Genomic DNA, 17,666 nt, shown 5'->3' with positions numbered 1-17,666 from the left:
GTCTCCCAGACTGTGGACTTTCATAATTGTCTGGTTGAGTTGCATACAAATTCTGCACCTGTGAAATTCTCATAGCAACTTCATATATGCCCCTTGCATTCCAATACTTAGTTATAGAATCTGCCATGCCCAGACTTCCATAGTGCCCTTTTTGGTGTCATGCATTGCAAAAGGTAAAATACATGGACCTAGGCAACATAGGTTTCCATTTGCCCCCAGCCAAATTCCATTAGCTAAGTATGCACTGTGATATTTCTTCCAATTCTTCACTTCTTTTGGGGAGTAGGCATTTTTGAGATCATTTTCCTCCACCAAAGATAATTTTAGAATTGTACTTGGTCCATACCTCACCACGAATTTGGCTGTGATATCTTCACGTTTGTTCCCTGATTCCACTGGCCCTTGGATCTTAGTATGAGCCTTGTAATGAATGACAGACACTTGGGCTGGTAATTGGATTGTGTCCAACAACTGATTAATTGAATTCCCATATGCTATCTGTTTGCCATTTGATGTAATGAAGCCTTGATTTTTCCAGAGTTCACCAGAATGATGCACAACCCCAAAAGCATAACGAGAATCGGTAAAAATGTTCGCTTTTCGGTTTTCAGCAAGCTTCAGAGCATGAATCAATTTGACTAGTTCTGCCCCTTGGGCACTCATGGATGATGGTAATGATGAGTACCAAAGGATCTCAGAGGCTGTCACTATGGCTGCTCTGGTATATCTCTGATTGTCTACTATATATGAAGATCCATCTGTGAATAAGGTCAAAAGATGCTTTTCTAATCATGATGGCTACAGCAGCAATAGCTCTTAAACAGCTTGGCATTCCACAGATTACTGAATCTAGTTTCCAGCTATAATAGGCAACTGGTCTTAGGGTATTCCTGAATGATTGTGTGAGAACACTAGAGAATATCCCTTTATCCTCGTGTGCATAAAGGAGGAATGGTTTGTCATGATCAGGGATACCTAGGGCTGGTGCTGATACAGTGAGTGATTTTAATTCCTCTATAGCATGGACATGGTCTTTTGATAGTTTTAATGGTTCTGGAACTTCCTTCCTGGTTAGCTCTATCAGAGGTTTAGCAATGAGAGCATAACTTAGAATCCAGTTTCTACAGAAACTACTATTACTCCTATAATTGCCCTGAGCTACCTCTTGGTCTTAGGCAAACTCAAATTCTGAATATCTTATGTTCTCTTTTGGGAAATATTTCTGAAGCCTTTTTCTAGGATGAATCCTAAATAATTTACTTTTTTCCTCACAAATTGAAGTTTTGTTTTGGAAATTTTATGGCCCCTTTTGCCTAGCTCTTTGATTAAGTGTACACTATCAGTATAACAGACTTCAGCAGATGGTGACATTAGCAGGATGTCATCAACATAATGTACCATTTTGCTGTCTTGGAAAGTGATCGACTCAAGGTCTCTCACTAGGATTTGACAGAAGACTAAAGCTGAATCTGAAAAACCCTGGGGCAAACGGGTCCATTGGATGGATTTGCCTTCCCATGTGAAAACAAACAGCTTCTGGCTGTCTCTGTGCAGGGGAACAGAGAAGTACACAGAGCTCAGGTCCAGAACAGTAAACCAAGCAACTTCTGGTGGTATGGCTGCTATGGTTTGTGATGGACTTGGTACCATGGCATAGGTCTTTTGCACATGGCCATTAATTGCTCTGAGATCTTGTACTAAACGCCATTGAGTCTTCCCATCTGGAGATAGTTTGGCTTTCTTCACAGGCATGACTGGTGTGTTGTATTATGAGAAGCCATATCTTAATATACCCTGCTGCAATAAGGTCTCCATGATGGGTTTCACTCCCTCTATCGCCTCTTGGCTAAGTCTAAACTGAGGAATTCTTGGAGGTAAGCCTTCTTTTACCTCTATCTTTACTAGTCCTGCTGATAAAATCCTGCCCACCTCATTAGAATTTTTAGCCCACACATAATCAGAGATATCATCAGGAACCTCATAGATGTTGCCATTCGATTAGTAAGTAGGTTCCTCACTACATGGGTCTAAAAATAAAATGGGATGGTGTTTCAGAGATCTCTTGTGTAGGTGGAGATAGATCTGCCCATATGGTTGACATTGGATGGTGGCAGCCAATTTACATAAGAGATCTTGCCCCACAAGGTTCGAAGGATACGATAGCATCAATAAAAAGGTGTGTTTGAGATTTAGAAGGCTGAATTTTACCATTTTAACTTTTAGCTTTGGGACTTGTTGGGCTAACCTAGAAGCTCCTTTCACTCTCAAACTACCCTGATATTGGCATCCTTCAGGTGCCTCATGTAAAACAGAACAAGTTGCACCAGTGTCTAATAGTCCTTCATACTGTACCTCCCCCGCCTCCCCCACCCCATTTCTAACGTAATTAGTGGTTCTCCACTGTCATTGGACTTCATTGGTACTAGGGGTAATAAAGAATCCTCAGTTTTGTGTGTGTACTTATTATCAGTCCAGTGGCTTGTATGGTCATTTGTATCTAAAGCAGAACTTCCTTTACCATCATCAGGCAAGTTAAGTTCAGAATCAGAAGAAGAACAGAAAGCAGGCTTAGAGAGTGATCTCTCTCTCTCATTGAGACATTTAAAGAATTGTCAAGCCCCAAATCAGAAGTTTTCCTATTGGTTGTATCCAGGAATGTATGGTAGTTAGTTTGTGTTCCTTTCAACACCTCTGATATGACTGCTGACTCAGAAGCTGACTGATGTTCCCTATCTTGCCCTGAAGTTTGTGTGGCTGAAGTCAGATGTTTTGTGTCTTCAATTACTGAACAAACTTCATTGATGTTGTTACTAATCACACTGGTTACTGGAGATGACAACTGCTCCCTTTCCCTTCCTGAAGCAGAACAATGGAGAACTGGAGAAGTGGACCATGAGAAGGGCCTAGTCATCAGCTTCATATGGAAAACCAGTACTAAGACATGGTTTATATAGAGAGGATTTTTTTTCTCTAATATATTTTTTAATTTTTTAGAAAACTTTTTTCCATGGTTACATGATTCATGTTTTTGCTCTCCCTCCCCCCATCCCCCCTGCCCCATCTCCCATAGCCGACATGCTTTTTCTTCAAGTGTTTTCTTGAAGTATCACCAATCAAGACCTATTTCCCTATTATTGATAGTTGTTCTAGGGTAGTCATTTAGTTTACATCCCAAATCATGTTCGCATCAACTCATGTGTTCAAGCAGTTGTTTTTCTTCTGTGTTTCCACTCCTGTAGTTCTTCCTCTGAATGTGGGTAGCGTTCTTTTCCATAAGTCCCTCAGAACTGTCCTGGGTCACTGCATTGCTGCTAGTACAGAAGTCCATTACATTTGATTTCACCACAATGTATCAGTCTCTATGTACAGTGTTCTCCTGGAGGAAGAAGAAACTACATATTAGTATCCTCTTGAGAGTTGGGGAAGACATCCATTATCTGATGGGTGATCCACTTGAATGAACGAATCCCTAGGATATGGAATGATGATTCCACAGGCACAGTTATTATTCTCTTTTCCATACAATCTTATTTTCTCAACCTATCTCCCCAGCCTCTGTCCCTTCATCCCCAAAATATTGTCTTCTTGGTCCCCATTCTCTCAGGTCTCTCATCCCATCTGCTCTCCTTCTTCTCAAACCCATATTCCCATTTCATTCTCTGACCCATCAACTCTGTACTTCCGTATCCCAAAACATTGTATTCTTTTCCTCACTCTCTAATCCAACTGTCGGCAACCTTTTTGACCTTGAGAGCCATAAACGCCTGTGGAAGGAGGAGGATGGAGGCAGAAGACACAGGAATATGGGGTGGGGGCTGAAGGGCCCCCTGGGTCACATCCTGGGGCTCTGCCTGGACTGGCTGGTTGGGAGGTGGAGCCAAATATGGCTTGAGAGCCATACGTTGCAGACCCCTGCTCTAATCTCTTTAGCCACTACTCTTTCATTTCCATACTCAGCCATCTCAGTCCTATATGTATCCATTCCTAACCCTTTCCCATCTCCCCAGGCCCAATCCTCTCAGCTCTACCATTCTGATCTATTCAATCTCATTTTTTTATCAAACCTATATACTTCGTCTCTTTACTCTCTAGCTCATCAATTTCAGAGAGAGAGAGAGAGAGAGAGAGAGAGAGAGAGAGAGAGAGAGAGACAGCCTGAGCCTTTGTCCTCTTATTGGCCTGGGATCTATCTTTTCACCTTGGTTTCCTGATCTGTAAAATGGGGATAATAAAAGTTTCTATCTCTCAGGGTTGTTGTGATTAGCAAATAAAACAATAATTATAAAATATTTAGCAAAGTGCCTAGCGTATAGTAAGAGTTAAATAAATGTTAGCTATTAAACTCATACCCCAACTTCTTTTTTTTTACCCATAACTCTTTAACCTTTAATCATACTCCCATCTCCTCAACCTTTATCACAACATCCATCCCCACTACTCATAACATCCCTGTCCCTTTATTCCCATTTTCTGGGTGCCCAATCATATCTGTTGCCCAATGATAGATTTCTCTGGTAGATCAAAGACAGAAAGAAGATGAATTTGGAGACGCAGGCCTCCTCAAATCCTTGATATTGGGACCACCTTTCCCAACTTTAGAGGAGTTAGAAGGAGGGGGACTGGGAAAAATACCTTTTTTCCTTTTCCAGTAGAAACCAACAGACTGATGAACATGTAAGTCTCTGTGAATGTCATTATTTACATTTGCATGTATGTGTATGGAGGTGGGTTTGTTTGTCTAAGAGGCCCAGCCTATGGATTCCAAAGCTCAGGGGCCCATCATGGAACAATGGACAGAGTACTAGAGTGAGAATCAGACTGGCTTGGTCATTAACTAACTCTGTGTGTCCTTTCCTGGTCCAAAACATTTTTATCTCTTTCTGTGGACTATTGTGAAGATCAACAGAGATGATGGATACCAATAATTGTAATGATAATAGAGCATTTCTACGTGCTTTTAGTGGACTTTACTTGTTATATCTTTTGATCCTTATAACAGTCCTGTGAAGTAGGTGCTCATTATTTGCATTTTACAGAAGAACGTAATATGGAGAGAACTTAAGTAACTTACTCAGGGTCATAAAGCTGATAAGTATTTGAGTCAGAGTTTGACTCGTCTTCTGCAAAGAAATATCATTCCTGTATGTATGTAAGATATAGGGAAATCCCTAACCAGTTCCTGACCCTTTTTTTATGGGATAGAGACATCTGCAGTGACTTGAGCCATTTAGTCACTTTCACAACTGGCCTCCTGTTAACTAGAAAAAACCACAGGATGATTAAATAGTCAGAAAAAGCACTCTTTAATTAAGGAAAGGAGTTTAGCACTAAAATTAGGCCTCACAGAGATGGGATCCTGAACTATCCCTACCTAAAATGCTTTAATGTCTATTGTTAGTCTGAGACAAGTGAAATTGGACTTTCCCTCAGGGAGAAACTCTCATGTGACAAGGTGAAACCTGGGGCTTTCACCTTTAAGCTAAGTAAACTGGAGATCTTTAAATCTTTCTAGGTTACAAGTTTGGGGACCTTTAGATTTCCATCCACACTCCTAATAAAGATCCAGCTAATTCCAAAGAAGGTATAGGAGCCTAGAACAAAGGGCTGAATCTTATTAATTTTGCTTCCTCATTATTTAGCACAGCTGTTCCTTCTCCATTTCTACTATCACCCTTCTGATAGCCTCCTAATTACTAATTCCAAACATTCTACCAGGTCATCAAGGCCTAATCAGCATCTTCCCATTTGCTTTGTTACCCCACACCCTAACCCACCATCAGACCCTCTAAAACTTTGCCTTAATCAAGCTATCCCAAACTATCTGAATTAAATGATATGATGCCCTGATAGCTTTATTGGGTGAAATCAGTCAGTAAGTATATGCTTTAGGCTATGTTCAAAAGTCCTTGGAACTAGAGTAATATTTCACTGGAATATTACTGTGCCACAAGAAATGATGAGCAGATTAATTAAAAAAAAAAAAACATGGAGGCAGCTAGGTGATTCAGTGGATAGAGAGCCAGGCCTAGAGTTGGGAGGTCCTGGGTTCCAATCTGTATTCAGACATTTCCTAGCTGTGTGACATTGAACAAGTCACTTAAACACTAATTGCCTAACCCTTATCATTCTTCTACCTTGGAACCAGTGCTTATATCAATTCTAAGACAGATGATAAGGATTAAAAAAAACAACAACAACACACACATGGAAAGAGCTATATGAAATTATGAAAAGCAAAATCAGTAGAACCAATAAAACATCATATGCAGCTACAGAATTAATGTTTGAAGAATAACATGCCTATTGTGATAATGAGATTAAATCTACCTTGCCCATTCTCAAATCTAATCACCAAAAGTGTAAACAACTCCACTTAATTCACACGTTGGGAGGTCTGTGACCCATGTGTGCTGGAGTGAGTGAGGAATCAGAATTTACCGACTGCCTCCTGGGCAGTCCTAAGAAAAGCATCCGTTGTGATTGGACACGTAAACTAGGAGGAAGGCACAGGAAGTGATGCAAAAGAAGCCCCTTTAAAAGAGAATTCAGTGAGTTCAGCTTGTCTCTTCTGGTTCATGTCTTGGATCTGAAGGAGCTCTTCTTGCTTGTGGCTTGGACCTAGAGGAGTGCTGGACCTGGGACCCTGAGACCTTGGTGAGACTGTTCTTAAATCTTTCCCTTAGAACTACATGTGGTGAGTGAAGAAGGCTGACTACCTTAGCCTCTGGAGGGGCCCTTGATTGGAAGAAGCCCTCGTGACTAAACCCATTGTTAATTGACTTTTAGGCTCTCTGGCTAGGCCTCTGGAGCCCTACTGGAGTAAAGCCCAGACTTGAATACGAATCTATTTAAGTTAGATCTCTTACTCTACCCTCTTCTTATCTCTCTACTTCCACTCTCCCCTATATTTTGTAAATAAATTACTACAATCATTTTAGGAATTGGTATTTATTCAGTTTTTTGGTGACCACACCTTTAAATATTAATACCCAACCAAAAAAAAAAACCCTTTTTCCCTCTTACTATTCCACCACTAAAGAACACAAAAGACATAGTTTACATATATATATATAATTTTTGTGAAAAGATGCCTTCTTTAGAGAGGGGTGGGAAATATCTGAGAATGTTAATGTAACCAACAAACAAACAAATAAAAAGAAAGGAAGGAAGGAAGGAAACTTCCAGGCTAGTCATCTTTTTATGACCCATGTACACCAGATACCTATCCCCTTTTAATTTCCTTTTCTTTGTTATCTTCCCTCCTTAGATTACAAACTTCTTGAGGGAGGGACTATCTTTTTTTTTTTTTTTTTTTTTTTTTTTTTTTTTTTTGTATTTGCCCTGCCACTGTATTTCGGTGACTGGCAAAGAGTGAGGCTGATGATTTTGTCAACACTTAAATCCAACTCATGTGCATGTCAAGACATCACCCCCTAGTCATTGGTCCTCTTTGAAAATGAAGGATGAATGAAAACAGTTTGTATCCCCAGTCCTTAGCACAGTGCCTGGCATGTATTGGGCACTTAAGAAATGTTTATTGACTGTGTCAACTTGAAATATAGAAATCCCAAGTTTGACCTAGTAGCATGAGAAGTTTCTCCTGAGGGAGATCCCAGAGATCCCAGATTCACCAGTTTCAGACTAATAACAGACTTTAGAGTACTTAGTGGTCCCAGTTAGGTGGGGCTAGCTGATCTAATCAGATGTTAAATACCCTTTTGTCCTGGTAGTTTCTCCCATTGTGTCAAAGTCCTTTCTCAGGTAGCTCAACCCTTGGCTGGATCTTTCCCTTTTGTGTCCATTGTAAAGCATCAGCCTCTCCTGGATAATCCCGTGTTGAATTTCTCATTTCTTTGTAGCTATTGTAAAGCCAATGAACTATACTCCCCTGTCCCTAGTTCCACAAGAGGCATATAAATTCCCTAAATTCTATTTTTCATAGGAACTATCTTTTCAGGTGGTGATACTCCCAGGGATACTGTTTGCCAGAGTGCCAGGACCTTTAATATTTCTGTGTTTTTCCCCAAGTTAACAATTGACTATTCTGGGAGTGAAAGAGGTTAAAGTGGTGCCGCCAACATAGCTTCCTGGTGGTGAACTCTGTTGTGTTGACATGGTTTCCTGGTCACCTGAGGTATAAATGGTCCCTTTCATACACGGTCAGGGTCTTTTAGACTTGGTAGATGCCAGAAGAACATGTGGCTCACCATACCTTGTCCTCCTTTCTCAATGGAGACAGGAGTGGGGCTGGATCTAAGGATCTATGGATGAAGATTCTTGTTGCATAGGACTAGATGAGCCTCCTTTTGTTAAAACATTCATTGACCCATGAATGACTCATTTGACCCATAATAGGGTGTGTTCCTGTCAGCCTCAGGTCCTCCCCAGTCACATTTCCTGCTTTGGACTAAATGCCTTCTATGAAAAGCTGCTTTTGCATGGCCAAAGGACAACTGTGGGAGTTAGAGGTGGAAGTGAACTGGATGGAGCAAAGAGCAGATATGTTCATCCCTCAGAAAGTCCTGATTTGAATGAAGAGTAGGGGAGCATTTGAACATGCATATAAAAGACTTCAAAAGCATGACCTCTCAGGAAATGCAAAGCAGGCTGCTTCTATGCAAGTGGAGCCCATGAGCACTGAGGGATATCCAGAGAGGAGCACACTTGAATGGAAGGATTCCTGGAAGAGGGATTATGGGTATAGATGAAGTCATGACACTTACTAATATAGCTTGAGCTCTTAAAATAGACCTTAGAGACTAACCTATTCTTTTATGGGTGAAAAAATTGAGGCTCAGAGAGGGGAAACATAGTTTAAAGTTATGTAGTAAATTAGTGGCAGCCTCAGGATTAGAACCTGAGCCTAAGTCAAAAGGCTTTCTACTACATGCATAATCACTGAATTTTAACCAATATTGAGTCCAACCCTTTCCTTTTACAGATGAGAAACTGAGGTCCAGAAACTGGGGTCAAACTCAAATACAAAGAAGGCCTACTGAAACCTACATAAAGATCCTTTCAGCCACATATTGACTTGGGAAAACACTTTAATATTATCTATATTCTCTTGTATTTTCAAAATTTTTGTTAGATATTTCCTAATTCCATTTTTATCTCAAGGGCAAGTACAACACGGTAGTCAACAGCTTTGGATTAAGGCCCAGCGATGGGCAACTAAGGCCCACCGGCCAGATGCTGCCCCCTGAAATGTTCTATCCAGCTGTGGGACATTATTTCTAATCTGACAAATACAATGAGTAGGATACAATACAATGAGACTTGCCTTAGAACCAGACTGACAGATGAGCATTTCCTTCCCTTTGGCTCCTCTTTAAAAAGTTTGCCCATCACTGGACTAAGCCATTTGCCTTAGATGACACAGGAATTAAGGGGCAAGGCCATGGTGGGGGAAACAACTTGACCCAGAGAAATGAGAAGCAAGGAACATATACTCAAGTCCAGCTTTATCTCTGCCAGAAAGATGTAAAATGTTTATCAAGAGCTAGTCTGTTGTTTGATAGTCTAAGCTTTGACCTGAGCTGTTGCTGATTTTCCTCATGAGGCATCAATGGACAAAGTTTCTGTCTGTTGGTTTACCAAGCGACTTCCTCAGGAAATCTCCTAACGTAAGTGGGGTGCAGGATCTCCAGTTCTCCAACCCACTTTCCATACCCTACCAGATACTTTCCCTGTGCTTAGAACCAGTAATGCTGCAGTTTTGCTCAAAGACTCACAGTGACTTCTTATCATTAACTGAGTAAAGTTCAAACACTTCTGATGGGCATTAAAGTCACCACCCTATCTTTCCAACCTTATTGCTTATTAGTCTGTTTCTCCACTTGTTCTTATCCAACCATTTGTTAACTATTTTTTAAAGCATTTTGTAAGCTAGGTCAGGAGTCATCAAGAACTAGCATTCTTCCATTTTTTTTCATGGACTTTTTGGCAGTCTGAAGTCTATGGATTCTGTCTTAGAATCATGTTTTTAAATTCATAAAATACATAAACTTGTAAAGGAAGCCAATTATATTGAAATAAAGGTAGCATATGTATTTTTATATTAAAATATTAAATTAAAAATAAAATTAATATTAAATTTTATTATAACAAAATATTTAAATGGGTAAATAAAAATAAAACTATTTTTAAAATATTAAAATAATTTTAATTAAAAATGAAGATATTTTATTTCACCAATTACATGTAATAACAATTTCTCACATGAATTTTCTGAAGTTATATGATCCAAACTGTCTCCCTCTTTCCCTTACTTCCCCCTTCCTGGTACTGGTAAGCAATTTGATCTAGGTTATGCATAAATTATCATTCAAAACATATTTCCATATTGTTTTCATTTTTGTAAGGGAATAATCACGTAAAACCAAAACCCAGAGATAAAAATCCAAAAACCTAAAGTGAAAAATTGCATGATTTGATCTGCATTCTGACTCCAACAGTTCTTTCTCAGGAAGTAGATAGCATTCTTAGTTCAGAATTGTCCTGGGTCATTGTGTTGCTGAGAATAACTAAGTTCTTCACAATTGATCATTCCACAATATTGCTGTTAGTATGTACAATGTTCTCCTGGTTCTGCTTATTACACTGTTCATGTAGGTCTTTCCAGCTCTTTCTGAAATCATTCTGTTCATCATTCTTACAGCACAATAGTGTTACATCACCAACATATACCACAATTTTTTCAGGCATTCCCCAATTGATGGACATCCCCTTGATTTCCATTGCTTTGCCACCACAAAAAGTGCTGCTATAAATATTTTTGTACAAGTGGGCCCTTCCTTCCCTTTTTTAAAAAAATGTCTTTGGGATACAGACCTCGTAGTGACATTAGTGAATCAAAGGATATGCAGAGAGATCAAGAGAGCTTCACACCCTGGCTTTTCAAGCTCAGTCTAAGCTGTCCCACAGGATACTTCAGTTAGCTCAGGGTTTCACCCCAGTCCCCATATGTCACATTCTCTGACTTCTATGACTTCTTCCATTCCTTTGGGTTTTTTAAAGGAGCCCACTCTCTTTCAGTTGTCCCAGCTTTTCTTTGTAAGCCATCTTTGGCAAGTGGTCTTGCAGCAGGACCATGTATGGCTGGAAGTCCGAGAACTTGGTCTCTTGGGCTCTGGTCCTTTCCTGACAGCCCTGCTTCTTGGTTGGCCTTAATTTGTCTGGCTCAACCATGTGGGTAATGGGGGGCCTCTGGCTCCCCACTTGTGAAATGGACAAGGGCCCATGGAGAATGTAGGACCTGATAGAAGAGAAGTAACTCAGCAGGTGGGGATTTACTTTAAGTTAGAAAGGCTGGAAACCTTATTTCTCTCTCTTTTTTTCCCTCTTTACTAATAAATACTTACAAATTTAGTATCAAGTCTCCAAAGGTTAGCTTTTATTCATAACAGCCTAAAGAGCAAAGATATAACTTTAGCCAGAAATAACATATGAACCAGTGAGTTGGAAGTCTGAAACAACATTGAGTGAGTTAATTGGCAAAATCTTAAAGTATAAAATGCTTTAAGTTCATAAGCAATATCACCCAAAATAGCATGAAGCACTGGTGTAAGGAATGCATTTGCAGAAAGCTTGGTATACTATATACCATCTAATGAAGCCAAACAGTCTTAAAGTCATTTAAGACTCTACTTGGAAGATGGACAATGAACAGATGAAAAATGGAATAGATCTTTTAGCATTCCTATAACAAAATTTTTTTTTCAGCAATGAGAGTAGAGCTGCTACATTTGAATCTTATCATTATGATTTAACATCACATTGTGCTATATTTAGATTATAGCATCACAAAATTCCAGAGTTTAAAGGAAGCTCAATTATCATCTAGTGAAAAAAAAAAAGAATCCTCTCTTTGATACATTTGACTGATGGTCATCCAGTCTTTCCTTTAAGATTTCCAGGAAAAAGAAATATATTCCCAATGTTGCTAAGAAGATAAATTAAAATAATATTTATAAAACACTTTGCAAACTATAAAGCACTATGTAAATGCTAGTTATTATCATTATCTTGTCTCTGGATCATATCAACATACCTATTGTTACCAGGAAGAGTGTTCCATTCATCATCTTTTTGATTTTTTAAACTAAAATACTCTTGGAAACAGAGCCAAGATGGCAGTTTAGTAGCAGCAAAAGCTGGAACTACTCTGAGAATCCTCCCAAACCAGCCTTAAAATTGTGCCTCAAAATGACAGGAGTCATAAAATCAACTATTAGCTAGAGTGAGGGGGCACTCTTATAGAAAAAAATTGAAAGGTAGGCAGAGACAGTTGATTTTAATGGGATAAGGGAGAACCAGAAGTAAAACTGTACACAGAAGAGTACAAGTTGACTGGCCCCTCCCACCTTCTGCATCAGGTTCAGAGTCCAGGAATAGGCCAACTTTAGGACCCCAGAATCCTGCCTAAGCCAACAGCAGAAAAATTCTACCCTTTGGAGACCAGCCAGCAGTGAGGCCCTGAAGGCAAAATTGCTCATAGTGCTGAGTCCTGTAAGCCAAAGAAGACAGAATCAGAAGTTTTCACTATTCCTAGTCCACGGGCAAAAAAAAAAAAAAAAGGCTGGGAAAATGAGCAAACAGAAACAGAAGCACCTAACCTTAGAAAATTTCTATGGAGACAAAGAGTAAAGAACAGATTTAGTAGGAGACAGTGAGATAAAAGCAACCCCATGTAAAACTTCAAACCAAAATGGAAACTGGTCTCGGGCACTGAAAGAACTCAAAAAGGAATTCAAAATTCAAATAAGAGAGGTAGAAGAAAAATGGGAAAAAGAAATAAAAGTAATGCAAAAAGAAAATGAAAGCTTAAAAAGCAAAATTTGTCAAGTGGAAAAAGAGGCACAAAACTCCAATGAAGAAAAGAATTTTTTTAAAAACTGAATTTATTAACTAGAAAAATAGGCAAAAATATCCACTGAAGAAAAGAGTACCATGAAAAGTAGAATGGGCCAAATGGAAAAAGGGAATCGAAAGGTCATGGAAGAAAATCATATTCTAAAAATTATAAATTGGCAAAGAGAAGCTAATGACTTCATGAAATATCAAGAAATAATAAAAGAAAATCAAGGTAATGAAAAAATAGAAGAAAATATGAAATATTCCATTGAAAAAACAATCGACATGGAAAACAAATCCAGGAGAGACAACCAAACTGAAACACTCTTCTGTAGTCACCACTCATAAATTGTCTCCTTCTATCATTCTCTACTAATTGTCAGAAAAAGAACCATTCTCTAATTGATAAATGCTCTAAGGATATGAACAGATAGTTATTGAGGGAAGGAATCCAGACTATAGTCAAAAGAAAAAAATGCTCCAAAATCACAACTAATTAGAGAAATACAAATTAAAGCACTTTTGAGATCCCATCTCACACCCATCAGAATGGAAAAGATAGCCAAAAAGGAAAATGATATATGTTGGAAGAGCCATGGGAAAACAGGCACACTGATGATCTGTTGGTAGAACTATGAATAGGTGCAACCATGCTGGAAAGTGTAACATGGAAATGGCAGGGTGGAATTCCTGCAAGATACAGGGTCAAGCCTCACCCAGAATTCCACCCTGCCATTTCCATGTTACAAAAGCCATTTGGAATTATATTCCAAAAGTTATTAAAGAGAGCTTGACCTTTCACCTAGCTATCCCATATCTGGAGCTATACTCAAAGGAGGTCAAAGAAAGAAAAAAAAAACCTTTATGTATGAGAATATTTATAGTAGTTCTTTCTATGGTGGCAAAAAACTGGAAATTAAGGGGAAGCCCATCAGTTAAGATTGTGGACTAAGAATGTGATAGAATCCTATTGTGCTGTAACAAATGAAGAAATAGATGATTTCAAAGAGAGATAGAAAGACCAACATTGGAGTAAGCAGAGCCAGAAGAACAATTGATATTATAACATCAATTTTGTGAAAATGAAACATTCTGAGCACTTTTATGAGCCTATGAAAAATGAAACCAGGAGAACAATTTATATAATGAGAACAATTTTAAAAGCTGTCAGAACCTGTTTGTTTGTTGTTTGTTGTCCTTCATACTCAGAGGACCAAAATGAGTATAGTGTCTCTGACTGTGGCTGATGAGCCCAAGATGAGCTTGGAAGGCTCTACTGAAAGTTAAGCACAAATAACCCATATGAACATTTGGGTCAGAAATGTGTCTAAATTTGTGCATCTCACATTTCTTTTGAGCTACCTCAATTTTGCTTTATTCACAGAGTACAAAGCCTTCTTTGATGTGGGCATGCCATTCTGGGTGGTCCATTGCCTCCCATGTCTCACAATCAATACCACAGTTCTTCAGAGAGACCTTTGGAGTGTCATTGTATCAATTCTTCTCACTTCTGTGTGAGCACTGTGATCAATATATTGGATCATTTAGGCCTCTAGAATTTGATCATCAAACCTACTATCTATTAGAGAGAGATGATAGATTTAGGATACAGAAAAATATATAATGCATATGCTTGCATCTCTGCACATACATGCAGAACTACATATTACATACATACATGTACATGTAATGAACATACATTACACATATAGTGTGTATATCTGTAAATATAGTATATGCATATCTATCTATATTAGTGGAGCAGAACAGTTATACAACAAAAAGTAGTAAAAGAGTATAGTAACTTTGTGTTTGACAAAATTAAAGATGTAAGCTTTTGAGATAAGTATATATATGTATTTATATATATCTATGTATATAATGTATATGTGTAATTCTGCATGCATGTGAATAGATACATACATATATATGTATAACCACTGAGAGAATTAAGTTTTACCTGACTATGCATATCAGTTTTTAAAAAAAATTTTTCTTTTTCTTTTTTAATTTTAAGAATAAATTCCCACATAAGCTTTCTGAAGTTAAATGGTTTATATTGTCTCCCTCCCTTCTTCCCTCCCCCCTCCTGGGGCTAACAATTCAATAAATCATATGTTTTTGCCTATACATATCTGTTATGAGGAATTTGTTTTTCTTTTCTTTTTTCCCCCAATTGGGGTAAGGGTGTGAGAGAGAGAAAATAGATTTCTGTTCATTCATTCATTCATTCATTCATTCAAGAGAGAGGGAGGGAGAGAGAGAAAGAAGAAGAGGGTGGGAGAGAGAGATATGGGGGAGGTAACACAAATATGAAATGTTGATACACTTTTAAATGAGGTCACTGTACTAGTTAGTTATATTTCATTGTTTTAATATGTTATAAAAAACCTCTCATGAAGTGAGAGCAATTCTGTATGTGTCTATAGAGTTAAAACAAAACATATCAATAAAACTTTTAACAATATTGTGGAAGGGTCGTCTGTGATAGATTTAGCTATTATCAGCAATACAATGATCTTGGACAATTCAGAGGGACTTATGACATAGAATGCTATCCACCTCCAGAGAAAGAACTGTTGGAATCAGAACCCATGAAAGTATACAATTTTTCAATTGTTTATCTGTATTTATGTTTGGGGATTTTGGTTTTATCAGATTACTCACAAAAATGAACAATATAAAAATATGTTTTGTATGATAATGCATGTATAACCCATATAGAATGGCCTGCCAGCACTGGGAGTGGGGAGGGATGTTCTATGTGTTGTCTAGTGTGACCTTTCCATGTAATGAAGTGTTACACACTTACTCCACTGGAATTCTTCTGCAAAGTGTATGTACTTTGTGGATGGAATCTAAAGTGTTGGATGCAGTGAGAATTCTGTTGGGTGTAAGTTATGTTTTTCAAATGCATGTGTCCAACACTGCTCTGATGCTCCTCTTCACAGTGTGGTTTGTTGTCCCATACACCAATTGTATATTCGATCACGGATGTCTTTTGTAGTCTTCAGGTTTGTTGTCCTTGTGATGATCTGTGAAGTCAGCAACGCCTTACTTGTGTCGTTTGATGTTACCCATGTGCTTGTCATCTTGCACTGGAACTGATGTTCTGGTGTGTTGACTTGTGTCAGGAACAAAGTTCAAATGTCTATGAAATGTGATTAATCTTTCTTCTTTCTCTCTTTTTTCTTTTTTTTTTTTGGTTTAATAAAGATGATTACAGGTAGCAAGAGTTCATGATAAGGTCTTTTGTGTTTTCAATTACTTGTCAACGTCAGTGTCTAGGTCTTGGATTGATTGCAAAGCAAATGTTGTGTCTTCTTCTGCCATTGATTCTTTTTCATTGTCATCATGTTTTACGGGTGATTCTTTTAAGATGTAATTGGGATTGGGATAATCATTTGAGTGTAAAATTTGGTGTAATATCTGATTGATCACTGGTTCTTGGTCTAATTGTGGTTCTGATTCATGCTCTGATTGTTGTTCTAATTGCTGCTCTGGTTCTATGGTCTCATGTATAGGCTGTGGACTTTCTAAGGATTTATTTGATCGATTGGTTGGTGCTAATTGATCTTTGTGCTGTATAATAACTGGGTCTTGTGGTTGTTGTTGGGACATGTCTTTTGCTGGCTTGACATGAGTGACATGGAACCAAGGATCAATTCTAAATAATCTACATTTTTTTTTACAAGTTGAACTTATTATCGATCCAATATTGCGTATGGTGATTTGTATCTAAACCAGAACTTCTTGTAGCACCATCAGGCAAGTTAAGTTTAGAATCAGAAATACATAAATCAGGCTTAAAGAGCATTCCCTCATTGAGAGTTGGTGAGTCATTATCAGTTGTGCAAACTTCATGTTGGCTTTTGCTTAGGGCTGCAGAAATGGAGGTTTGATCTGATTCACCATCCACTCTGACATTTAAAGAATTGTTATGCCTCATTTCAGAAATTTTCCCTTTGATTGTATCTGGGAATGTTTGGTAGATAGTTTGTGTTCCCTTCAACACCTCAGGTACGACTACTGATTTAAAAGCTGACTGATGTTCCCTACCTTGCCCTGAAGTTTGTGTGACTGAAGTCAGATGGCTTTTGTCTTCAATTACTGAACAAGCTTCATTATTGATGTTATTCACCATACTGGTTACTGGGGATAACAACTGTTCCCTTTCCCTTCCCCATGCTTTTGGTTGGAATTCTTCAGCTAAGGGGTTGAGAAAGGTGGATGTAGAAATTCCTAAACAGCTGATATCATCTGGCAACTCAGTGGGTTATGTCTTTAAAATCAAGTCTTTGCCAACGTACTGATTTGTTTGCTCTCTAACCTCTTTCTGTGACGTGTCTGAAGCAACTGAATGGGATAGAATTTAGGCATTTAACTCCCCTGAGGTTACTGAATGCATTCTTTTCTGGATACACTGTAAATCCTTGCCATAATGTTCTTTATCCAAGTTGCCCCTTTGTTTTATACTCGGAATAAAGAGAGGAGTTTGAGGTTTTGATGACTTTGAACAAGACTGCAAAGCTTTTTTGATGCAAGCTTTTGCAAGTGGTTGTATGATCCTTATGCTTCTCATTCAATGTTTTTATGATGGAATGAGAAAGCTAATCCCTTATATGGTCATCCTCACTATTGCCATATATTTCTCTGCGCATCTGCATTATTTCTTCCCATTGTTGATTATCTACCACAGACCTATCTTGATATTCTGTGTAGCTTGCTTTAGACACCTGTTTTGTTTTGCCCAGTATTTCAATATTATTTTTCTCACTCAGGCTACACACACTCACACCCAAATTATAATT

The sequence above is a fragment of the Gracilinanus agilis genome, chromosome 3 (assembly GCF_016433145.1).
Source record: "Gracilinanus agilis isolate LMUSP501 chromosome 3, AgileGrace, whole genome shotgun sequence".
NCBI lineage: Eukaryota > Metazoa > Chordata > Mammalia > Didelphimorphia > Didelphidae > Gracilinanus > Gracilinanus agilis.
The sequence above is the reverse complement of the archived record's forward strand: the minus strand, read 5'-3'. Positions refer to the sequence as shown.